The sequence below is a fragment of the Bos taurus genome, chromosome 1 (assembly GCF_002263795.3).
Source record: "Bos taurus isolate L1 Dominette 01449 registration number 42190680 breed Hereford chromosome 1, ARS-UCD2.0, whole genome shotgun sequence".
In the NCBI taxonomy this organism is placed as follows: domain Eukaryota; kingdom Metazoa; phylum Chordata; class Mammalia; order Artiodactyla; family Bovidae; genus Bos; species Bos taurus.
The window spans coordinates 31,219,067-31,232,328 of record NC_037328.1 but is presented as its reverse complement, the minus strand read 5'-3'; positions in this window follow the sequence as shown (position 1 = coordinate 31,232,328).

The following is a 13,262-nucleotide window of genomic DNA, read 5'->3' as shown; positions in this document are numbered from 1 at the left end:
GTATGTGTTTAACTCTAGGTTTTCAGAGACACTCAAAAATGTTAGTCTCTTCTCCTCTTTCTTAAACTCAAGGATGAGAGCGCCTCTTATTTCACATTCTGTTTCTGTCTGGATCAAGTTTCCTATGGGCTGTCAGAGCTGCTAAATCAGATATCTTTTCATACATGCCACTTAGAAGAGTCAGGAACACTGTCTTCCTGCAGTTCTTGGGCCCTTTAAATACAGAGCGAGAGCCTCTCACTGGTCTCTCTGTGCAGCAGCTCACTGTCAGCATTTCACTGCTGTCTGACCGGCACCAGAGCCTGGAGCTCATTGATAATACAAAGAGAGAAATGTCTGCTGTCTGACAGACACTGATGGCAGGGGGCTGCCACTCCCAGCGGGCTGTGACTTGGGCCACAACCAAACACAGCATGCCACAGGCTGAATCCACTTTGATGAAATAGGATTTCTTTCTTCTGTTGGAGGGTTCATTGGACTTATTTAAATTAGGTTGTGATTCTCACTGAAACAGACCAATCTTGGTAACTAGCGATAATTTGCATTATCCTTCTGAAATGCAGGAGGTTATATAGGAATTTTATCCACAACTACTACTGCAGTGTGACTTTAGTCAGAACTTCATTCTGCAATATTTTATTCTCGTTTCTAAAACCACTGTTTCACTTGGAGTCTTATTGCTAATTAAAAGAACTGTTTCCAAATCTCAAACTCTTCTTTATCTCATCATTTCATACTTCTCTATATTGAACTTCCTTAAAAAAAAACTTTGGTTTCACCATGTCCTTCTACTGATTTTTTTTTTTTTTCTTTTCTTTTCTGTTTTCCCCCAGAATCTCTAGTTTGTTTTAGGGATAAATAGAGCATATAGAACAAAAAGAGACAAATCATATATGATGTGGTAGTTCATTTTGCAGATGAGAAAATGGAGAGTAACATTGATTAACCCTCTTTGTTAGTGAAGGGTAAAAACAAGGATGTAAATATTTTTCCCTTTAATCTAGCACACTTTGAAATTTGTCACACAGTTATACAAGTGAAATGAAAAGGAGAATTTCTGATGGTAAATTAGCATATTAAACTCTACTTACGTAGTATTATACACACTTATATAATCATAACTTTTGTCCCTATACTAGCCAGATTTTGTAATAGATTAAAAATAGTATTCACCAAGCTTTGTAGAGGGCTTACCTAGTAGATCAGTGGTAAAGAATTTGCTTGCCAAAACTCAGGAGACATGAGTTCAATTCCTGGGTGGAGAAGATGCCCTGGAGAAGGAAATGGCAACCCTCTCCAGTATTCTTGCCTAGGAAATCCCTTGGACAGAGAAGGCTGGTGGGCTACAGTCCATGGCGTTGCAAAAGAGTCAGACATGACTAAGTGGCTAAAAACCAGGAAAGCTTTTGTGAAACAGGAATTTATTCTTGTTTAATAAAGGAAATACTGAATTACAGAGCCAAAGAAAAGATGGAGATGTATTATCCTGTCTTTCATTTTAATTTCAAAGTTTTTTTTTTAATTTCAAATATGTAAGGGAGCCTGTGAAATGAAACTTTAACTTATATCAAGATATAAACTGATAGTATATGTTTATATATACACTGATATTATATAAAACTCACAAAAATGACAGAAACAGTTTCAGTTTCTATAACTAAAAGTGCTTTATTGATTTATATATAAATTTTTATGTCATTCTCTGATAAGAAAAAACTCCTCAAAATGAGCAGGAACATAATCATGAATAAAATTTTAAGTGCGAGTGTCAGATTCTGTTCTAAATATAGAAGGAAATTCAGCAACAGAGAATTTAAGTTGTGTATTGAAGTAGACAATGCTAGCATGCAACTACTACTCAAACAACAGAAATGAAATTCTGAGAATACAATATATGCATAGAGTGGAAAGCTGCTCAACCTTATCAATTTTCAAAAAAATTCAGGTTGAATCAAGAAAATGACATTTTATATACAGCAGATTAGCCAAGCATTAAAATGTTAATATTGGGAAGGATGTGGAAAAATCCAAACTCTTCATCGTTGGTGTAAACACAGAGTCAGACTCAACTTAGTGACTGAATGAAAGCACCCTGATAAGCAACTTGGCAGCATTACTTAATGTTTTATGCTAAGCACACATGCCCATGGAAATTTGTATCAGAGCATTAAGTATACTGTGGTTAAAAAATAAATTTGGAGTTTTAGCAACATTATTTTCCATAGGCGAACATATATATCAAATGTCCTTCAATCTTATTCTTGATTATGATAATATCTGGAAATGTGGGCTTCCTTATCATGATGAGGTTGATGTTAACAATAGGCATAAAATGATATTAAGCTAAATGCAAGCTTTCTATTGTATTTTAAATCATTCACTTCTTTTAAAATACAGAAAAATGTGGCAAATATATACAAGTCAAAAAAATCAACTATTTTTTCATTTGTATTAAGCTGCCATCTTTTCAGTATCAATGATTTGGGAATATAGAATACAGTTCTTAAACGTTCATAAACTTTGAATGAGATATTTTGTTTCTAAAATCAATTATATCTAGTCCAGAACTCTTTCCTGTCTTTTATTAAATGTAGGAATAGGTTGAATTTCCTCTTTATCCCAGAGGCTTTATCTATCAAGTATTTTGCTATGATAGTTGTAGAAAGCATGTTTTAGAATTTCATTTTAACATGTAACATTTTATCAGTTTGCTATGCTATGCTATGCTAAGTCACTTCAGTCGTGTCCGACTCTGTGTGACCCTATAGACGGCAGCCACCAGGCTCCCCCGTCCCTGGGGTTCTCCAGGCAAGAACACTGGAGTGGGTTGCCATTTCCTTCTCCAGCTCATGAAAGTGAAAAGTGAAAGTGAAGTCGCTCAGTCGTGTCCGACTCTTAGCGACCCCATGGACTGCAGCCTACCAGGCTCCTCCATCCATGGGATTTTCCAGGCAAAAGTACTGGAGTGGGGTGCCATTTATCAGTTTAGTAATTTTAAAAATTGTTCTTCCACTTAAATTCAGTATTTTTTCTTGAAAATCAAATGTTCCGCAAATGGAAAAAGTATAATATAGTGCCATGTATTAACATCAAATATTAAACATTTTCTAAAACATGATCAAAAGCTATTAAAATATCTATATGTTAGTAATAAAGAATCGTTTTAAGATTGTGAAAATCTCATTTTTATAATTTTAAAATTACTCTGCTTAGTAACATACACATATTGACTCTTAGCCTAGCGACATATATCCTTTTGTTAATAGTTGGCAAACTTTTCAAAATATCTGATTACTACTAACTATGTATGAAATAAAATTTGAAAATTTTCTCACATGTTATTTTGTTAAAAAAGTTTTACTATATTTTTGTGAATGTAAATATGGTATACAATTTTTTTTTCTATGTAAACAACAGGGAAACACATTGTATTGGTGATGATCTGCTATTTTCAGATTTCTTTTCAATGATACTGGCTATACACTGGGATTTTGCTTTAGAAATAAAAATGTTATTGAATATATTATTCAGTACTTCTACAAGATGAATTAGTTCTAGAACTCTGCTGTACAACATAGTAACTCTAGTCAACAATACTGTATTGTGCATTTGACAATTTATTAAAAAGGGCAGATCTCATGTTAAGTCTTGTGCTCTCTATCTCTTGTACACACACACATGCATACACACAAAGGCTCACAAAGACACAAGGAAACTTTTGGAGATGATGCGTGTGTCTCCTACTTTGAAGTAATGGTTTTATCAACGTGGATACATTAAATAAACAGTTTTTGTCTAAAACTTATACCTCAGTAAAGCTGTTTTTCTTTTTTACTTAGAAAAAAACTGTGTATGAATATGAGTAATTTAGACTTTTCCTCGGATTTTTTAAAAACCTTAAAAAAACTTGGAACATGCACCAACTTCCTGTAATATTGTGTAAGTGCATTAAAATAAGAATATATATTATTTAAGAGTTTATCTTCATTACTAAAATAGAAAAATAGTTACAGTAAGCAGTGTTAAAGTCAATTTCTTTAAATTTATATTAAATATTTTAATCACTATCTTTAATCATATTAACAGGGGCTTCCCTGTAGCTCAGATGGTAAAGACTTTGCCTGCAATGCAGAAGACCCTGGTTCAATCCCTGGGTCAGGAATATCCCTAGAGAAGGGAATGGCAACCCAACCCAGTATTCTTGCGTTGAAAATTTCATGGACAGAGGAACCTGGTAGGCTACAGTTCATGGAGTTGCAAAGAGTCAGACACCACTGAGCAACTAACACTTATCAGTTACCACTATAGATCATTATAGCCATGTTAAACCAAATGACTATCCTTTTAAAAAAAATGTTATATGCTCAGTGCAGTGCTAAGTTCTTAAAATAGGTTACCTATTTCAATTCACCCAACAACCGTCTAAATTAATACTGCAACTACTCTCACTTTACAGATAAAGAAATTAAGATTTAGAGATGTGTGTATCTTTCCCAGTTCACACAGTCACAAATTCCACAGCCATTCTTGCCATAAAAACTGACTGCTCTGCCTGAGCTTTTAACTACCAGGCTGCATCTTTACTGGTGAAAGAACAGGTGGTGTAGATCTACTTTGTCATATAGTTATTAAGAAATAATGTGCATCATATAACATCTATGAAAACGCTCAAAACATTTTTAATTCCACCATTTTACAAAGTCAGCTAAAAAGAAAAGGATATGTAAATTTAGAAAGGTAACATGCAACAATCTGGAAAAATATATAATGTTTTTGTAGATTATTAGCATAAATGACATAGAACATTTGGTATTGATAACATTTAGAAAGTCCTTTTAAACAAAGGCAAAAAAAAGTAACTGCAGCATTTCATCCGTAACCAGATGGCCAGGCATAGCAAATCAGTAGTATGTAAATAACTGCATTGTAAGGACACACAAAAAATGCCTAGCTACTCCACATCTACTTTATACATAGATGGTTCCCATGCAGACAAGACAAAAATATGTACTTTTTATTGTGGCTAATGCAGTCCCCAGAGTTGCTAGCACCATTTTGAAGTTCATTTATATAAAGATACGAAAACAGATGTGTCAGGAACATCTGGATCCTGTGCTAAAATCAACTGTGAAATATAGTGCATATGCAATTCAAACCACACATAAAATAAAATGGGAAAATATAGTCAACTGTTAAGTTACTGAAAAGTCAGCACCATTATTCTCCATCTTGAGGCAGATAGCAAATATCTTTTCCTGTAGTACTATATTAGCAAACATTACAGAGAGAGTAATTTACATCCTCCAAGTCAGCCAATGTCATATAACAACAAACAAATAATTTTGGAAAGAATACAAGAACATATTTTCATATGGACATAAGTTTATTAGTGATAGTTATAGCTATCCTAACAAAAAACTTATCAAAATATTTGCCTCAAAATAACATTTCTGATGTATTGAAGGAAGGTTACCAGCCAAAACAGGTCATCCACAGCTAATTATATGGCTTTTGTCTTTGTGCATACATTATGATTGGCAAGCTGCCAATGGACATGTGTAAATAATGAACAAAATGATGAATTTAAAAATTCTAAACCATTGGACCTGGCTGCTGTCTTAACGACAGAATATTAACTTCCACACCTGGTCCCCATTCTGATAATACTGAAGTATCTTCATCACATTTATTTGCATTGTCTGCTCTCAAATATTAACATGAGTAGTATAAAGGAGGATTATAATCTTCTGGAAAAAATAAAATGATTACTTTGGCTGAAGAGTTGTTTGCTTTAATAAAGTTCTGCCTTTTTTAAATTGCTTCTAATATTGTTCACTTTAACCTATTTCTTTAAGTCACTTTATCTCAGCCCTCACTCATGCTGTCTGTATCTAGTTTATTTCCACTGGTTTATCCATACTTTCACTCCTCCATTTTTAAGTTAGGAGCCATGTTGTCTTTTCCTTTGTATGATCCCTAAAAACAGCTAGCTTAAATGTATGCTCACAATGAGTATTCAGATCTCTCCTTTAACTGATCACCTAGTTACATAATAACTTAAGACAGAAACAATAGTTCAATTTTCCTTTTGTAATAACTTTTTATGCACTTTTAAGAATTTAATTGACTCTGTAGAATCTTTTTTTTTAATAAGACTAATAATATTGCCCCAATTATTTATGCTTTTAAACTCATTTAAAGATAGGTGTAGCTGCATTTTGCCAAAATTTATTAATTCTGCAAGTTAATTCCTTCCCTAAAGTTACATTTCTTTTTTTCCATTAAAAAGAATCCCTGCTGATGCTGCTGCTAAGTCGCTTCAGTTGTGTCCGACTCTGTGAGGCCCCATGGGCTGCAGCCTACCAGGCTTCTCCGTCCATGGGATTCTCCAGGCAAGAACACTGGAGTGGGTTGCCATTTCCTTCTCCAATGCATGAAAGTGGAAAGTGAAAGTGAAGTCACTCAGTCGTGTCTGACTCTTAGCAACCCCATGGACTGCAGCCTACCAGGCTCCTCCATCCATGGGATTTTCTGGGCAATAGTACTGGAGTGGGGTGCCCATTGCCTTCTCCCAAAAAGAATCCCTAAATATGGAAGGAATTTAATTTTCATGGTTTCTTGTATTATTCAAAAGATGTCTCCCATTATTTAACCTTTATTATATTCTTGATCTTTTTCTGCTTATGTATAATAAAACTTTAGATACATTTGACATTTATAGAATATTTGGTTTAGCTTTTGCTATAAATGTTCACAATAGATTTCAAACTGTAAAATTTACTTTGAAGTAAACTTTAAAAAACTTAAAGGACAATCATTAAGTTATAGGAGCATATTACAGATATGAATATTCTACATCTTAAATGTCTAATATTATACATTTTAACTTTTAACAGGGAAGACACAAATGACACATCTGCCATCACTGTAAGTTTCTATGTCCATACTAGGGCCTTCTGATAGTATACAGTACTTTCAAATTAGAGTCAAGTTTGGTCTTAAAATCTTTCCTATAATATGACTAAAATGGCTACCGATGAATTGGATTTTTGTGTTTTAAAACCGGTTGTTTATTGATTGTAAATTGGTTTTCTTAATCATTCAGGGAGTTTGTCATAATACACACTTCTATGTCTGCTCCCTGGAGATTTTGATTCAGTGGACCTGAGATCTGCATTTTGATTAAAATGCCCAATTAATCCTTAAAGTGTCAGGATGACATACATTTAAGGTTGACATTTAGGAATATATGGCTTGAGACACTCAATTTAATGATCTTCTCTTTGTGTTTTTACTTTTTACTTACATATTCATACATTGATTTATTATTTGTGCTTATTTACTTGAGTAACACCATGGACTGAATGTCTATCCACAGAATCTACATGTTGAAGCCCTAATCTCCAGTGTAATTTATCTGGAGATGGGGAGTCTAAGGAAATAATTAAAATTGGGACTTGATATGACATCCACTGGATCATGGAAAAAGCAAGAGAGTTCCAGAAAAACATCTATTTCTGCTTTATTGACTATGCCAAAGCCTTTGACTGTGTGGATCACAATAAACTGTGGAAAATTCTGAAAGAGATGGGAATACCAGACCACCTGACCTGCCTCTTGAGAAATTTGTATGCAAGTCAAGAAGCAACAGTTAGAACTGAACATGGAACAACAGACTGGTTCCAAATAGGAAAAGGAGTATGTCAAGGCTGTATATTGTCACCCTGCTTATTTAACTTCTATGCAGAGTACATCATGAGAAATGCTGGACTGGAAGAAGAACAAGCTGGAATCAAGATTGCCGGGAGAAATCTCAATAACCTCAGATATGCAGCTGACACCACCCTTATGGCAGAAAGTGAAGAGGAACTCAAAAGCCTCTTGATGAAAGTGAAAGAGGAGAGTGAATAAGTTGGCTTTAAAGCTCAACATTCAGAAAACGAAGATCGTGGCATCTGGTCCCATCACTTCATGGGAAATAGATGGGGAAACAGTGGAAACCGTGTCAGACTATTTTTTGAGGCTCCAAAATCACTGCAGATGGTGACTGCAGCCATGAAATTAAAAGACGCTTACTCCTTGGAAGGAAAGTTATGACCAACCTAGATAGCGTGTTCAAAAGCAGAGGCATTACTTTGCCAACAAAGGTTCATCTAGTCAAGGCTATGGTTTTTCCTGTGGTCATGTATGGATGTGAGAGTTGGACTGTGAAGAAGGCTGAGCACTGAAGAACTGATGCTTTTGAACTGTGGTGTTGGAGAAGACTCTTGAGAGTCCCTTGGACTGCAAGGAGATCCAACCAGTCCATTCTGAAGGAGATCAGCCCTGGGATTTCTTTGGAGGGAATGATAGTGAAGCTGAAACTCCAGTACTTTGGCCACCTCATGCGAAGAGTTGACTCATTGGAAAAGACTCTGATGCTGGGAGGGATTGGGGGCAGGAGGAGAAGGGGCCGACAGAGGATGAGATGGCTGGATGGCATCACTGACTTGATGGAAGTGAGTCTGAGTGAACTCCGGAAGTTGGTGATGGACAAGGAGGCCTGGCGTGCTGCAATTCATGGGGTCGCAAAGAGTCGGACACGACTGAGTGACTGAACTGAACTGAACTGATATGATAAGAGTAATATTCTTATAGGAAGAGTACCTGAATGTTCGCTGTTTTTCTCAGGGTGTCTGCACCTAGAGCAGAGCACATGAGGACATGACAATAAGACAGTCATCTGCAACCAGGAAGAGGGCCTCACCAGAAACAAATTATGTGGGCACCTTGATCTCAGACTTCCAGTCTCGAGGACTGTGAGGAAACAAATATCTGGTGTTTAAGCCACATGGTATATAGTATTTTATTGTGGAAGGCTAATTAATACATGGAATAAATGACAGTGATTTCTATTAATCTTTGCTTTTTAATCATCATATTTGTAGTAAAGCTTTTTCTCATTTTCAGGAAGGGTTGCCCTTGACCTTCATTTAAAAATCCAAAGGGGTGAAGCATAACAAACAAATGAAAAACAAGACAACTATATCTGTCAGATGTTAGCCAAACAAATAGTTATTGAACAAAAGTAGTCAAAGGTACAAATTTCAAACAGAACCTGACATGGAATAGATGACTGGTTCAAAATTGGGAAAGAAGTACATTAAGATTATATATTGTCACCCTGCTTATTTAACTTATATGCAGAGTACATCATGCAAAATGCTAGACTGGGTGAATCACAAGCTGGAATCAAGATTTCTGGGAGAAATAACAACCTCAGACATACAGATGATAACACTGTAATGGCAGAAGTGAAGAGGAACTAAAGACACTCTTGATGTGGGTGAAGGAGCAGAGTGAAAAACCTGGCTTAAAACTCAACATCCAAAAACTAAGATCATGGCATCCAGTCCCATCATTTCACAGCAAACAGATGGGGGAAAAGTGGGAACAGTGACAGATTTTATATTTTTGGGCTCCAAAATCGCGGTGGATGGTGACTTCATCCATGCAATTAAATGACACTTGCTCTTTGGAAGAAAAGCAATGGTAAACCTAGACAGCAATCTCACTTTGCAAACAAAGGTCTGTATAGTCAAAGGCATGATTTTTTCAGTAGTCATATATGTGTACGAGAGTTGGACCATAAACAAGGCTGAGCGCCAAAGAATTGATGTTTTTGAACTGTGGTGTTGGAGAAGACTTTTGAGAGTCCCTTGGACAGCAAGGAGATCTAACAAGTTCATCCTAAAGGAAATCAGTCCTGAATATTCATTGGAAGGACTGATGCTGAAGCTGAAGCTCCAATACTTTGGCCACCTGATGCAAAGAGCTGACTCATTGGAAAAGATCTTGATGCTGGGAAAGGTTGAGGAGAGGAGGAGAAGAGGGTGACAGGGGATGAGATGGTTGGATGGCATCACCAATTCAGTGGACAAGAGTTTGAGCAAACTCTGGAAGACGGTGAAGGACAGGGAAGCCTGGCATGCTGCAGTCCATGGGATTGCAAAGAATTAGACATGACTCAGCAAATGAACAATAGCAATGTAATGTAATGTATGGCATGATGGCTATAATTAACAGTGCTATGGTATATTTAAAGGTGATAAGGGTGGATTTTAATAACTTTTTGTCACAAGGAAAAAAGTATAGTTATGTAGATGATATATAGATGATTAGTTCAGTTCAGTTCAGTCGCTCAGTCATGTCCGACTCTTTGTGACCCCAGAAATCGCAGCACGCCAGTCCTCCCTGTCCATCACCAACTCCTGGAGTTTACCCAAACTCATGTCCATCGAGTTGGTGATGACATCCAGCCATCTCATCCTCTATTGTCCCCATCTCTTCCTGCCCCCAATCCCTCCCAGCATCAGGTGATAGATGTTTGCTAAACCTACTCTGGTACTCATTTTGCAATATAATGGCAAGTCATTAAGCCATATACCTTTAACTTATTCAGGGTTGTATGTCAAAAGTGAAAGAGAAAGTTGCTCAGTCACGTCTGACTCTTTGCCACCCTATGGACTATAGAGTCCATGGAATTCTCCAGGCCAGATTACTGGAGTGGGTAGCCTATCTCTTCTCCAGGGGATCTTCCCAACCCAGGGATTGAACCAAGTCTCCCACATTGCAGGCAAATTCTTTAACAGCTGAACCACAAGGGAAGCCCAAGAATACTGCTGTGGGTAGCCTATCCTTTTACAGCAGATTTTCCAACCCAGGGGTCTCCTGCATTGCAGTAAGATTCTTTACCAACTGAGCTATCTGGGAAACTCTGGTGGCTCAGATGGTAAAGAATCCACTTGCAGTCCAGGAAACTCAGGTCCATTCCCTGGGTTGGGATCCCTGTATGTCAATCCCTGTATGGCACTTATATCTCAATAAAATTGGAAAATAAAAGAAATTTATTAAGCAGTAGGAGAATCAGATATTTTATTTTTTTAATGAATTAGATCTCATAAATGAACAGGAGTTGGGAGATAGTATGAGGGGGGAAAAAAAAAGTCTGGAATGGGGAAGTTGGTGACTCAAAACAAAAGTCTATACTGGTGAACAACTCAGAGAGAGCTACAGGAAAATGCAAGAATTTAGGCATATCTGGCTACTGAAGAAAAACTGGGGTAGGAGAAGTAAAAATGTCTAAGTAAAACCAATGGAAACTGCCAGCTCTTGGGAAGCTTTTATTTATTTATTTATTTTTAACCTTCTAAATCTCACGTGAGTTTTACTCTTGATCATCTATAATCCAAAACCCTGGAGAAGGGATTCATGGAAACAACACACAACCTTTGCTACATGGACAAAACACAAAACAGTGCAGGAACAAACAAAGAAACTGGAATTTGGCATTCTTACAGGTACAGGTTAATTTTCTTCTGTGATTTTTCACAGTAAAATAGAGTGTAATAATAAAGCACTGACTTGGGAGTCAGAAAAAATGGAGGATAATGTTCTTTATTCCTTGAATAGCTGTATACAATGCAAGTCTTTCAACATTTTCAGATTAAACATTTTCTTATATGAAATGAGGTTATTAAATTAATGATGACTGAGGTTCTTTCCTGGCCTAAAATTGTATTTTTCTCTTTGTTATTGTTCTTTGTCTCTTTGTTGACAATAGCAAAGGAAGTCTAAAAACATGGTTAAGTGTTGGAGTCTTCAATGTATTAGAGGCCTGAGATAATCAATGCAAAGTACATTGTTTATCTTTGGTGCTTATATATTACATGCTCTTCAAAGTCCTTACATTATCCTTCTTTATCCCAGAGAAGATTTGCTTTACTAACTCATTCATGCTTGTACTTATTCCTCTGCAAAATCTAGACCATTCCTGACTGTGATATTCATTAATACACACCCAGTTTTAAAACCTGCATTTATAAAAGGTGTTACAGGGTAATAGAATTTAGAAGATAATATTTTGCTCCCATTAGAATAAAACAGAAAATAATATACTTTCTTTTAAAGTATCATATTATGTTTAAAATACTTTCTCATTATTTTCTATTAAAATTATTTTAATTAAAAATTTATTGTTATGAGGGAGAATACACAAATCCCTTACAAATGAATCCCAGATTCATGAAGACATGCCATCCTCAAGAAGGTGGAGCTAGTCTTCCCTCTCTTGAGTGTTGGTTCTATTTTGTGACTTGCTTTGAAACTGCAGAATATTAAAAAGGGGGGCAGGAGTCACTTTCCAGTGCGGAAAATGGGAAACATTGCTTCCAGTGAGTAACTTTTAACATTATCAACAATGAGCCCTGTTGGTGGCTTGTACTTCCAGGATATGTGGAACATGGTACTTTACCTCTGTGGTCTTCCTCCCAGTCATATAACCCTAGTTTAAATGCCAATGGGAAACATCATATAAACTCCAATTAAATTACATTGTACTGAATACCTTACCAGTACTTCTTAAATATGTTAAGTTATTAAAAAAAAAAAAAAGAAAAAGAAAATTCTGAGAAATGTCACAGCCAAAAAAGCCTAAGGAGACATAATAATTAAATATAATCTGTCCTGGATGGGATCCTGGAACAGAATAAGAACATTTGGGGCAAACTTGTGAAGTCTGAATTAAGTGTGGAATTTAGTTAATAGTAATATGCCAACTTTGGCTCCAGGGTTGTATCAAGTATATCATAAAAATATAAGATGTTAAACATAAATGTGATGAAGTGAATACGAGAACTCTGTATTGTTTGCAATTTAAAGCTAAAGTTTTTGAAAAACAGAGATTATTAGATAAGATGTGTAGTTATTTTATTTTTATTCACTGAAAAAACATTAAATGTTTTCATTTATACAAGCACACACATTTAGATTTGATTCTTAAACAAACAAATAAAATAAAACTCATCACTTGCAAGTATTGGGCCCATATTTTTTTATAGTCATAGTTAATTAGAGAGGACTGTGTTTTTCCAGTAAACATGACATGGACCAGGCGGTTCACCAAAGTTTCCATTCAACCCATCCATCTCATTTAGTTTGTCTTTCTATTCTTCAGTCATTTACATTTGTAACTATATTCAAGGTAGAGAAATAGTATGTTAAACCAAAGATGGAATATAGTCTCATAAAAACTGTAAAAGTGTTTTATGTTTTGTGAAGAAAGAAGCAATTAACTCCTTCAAATTCCAATTTCTTGATTGTGCTGAAATATGCTTCACTGAAATATCATCCTTAGATACAAATGAGAATGTGTCAGGAAGTAATGTGTGACTAGGGCAGGATAGGCTGAGATGATAGCAGATTTTTAAAAGCTGGATATCAAA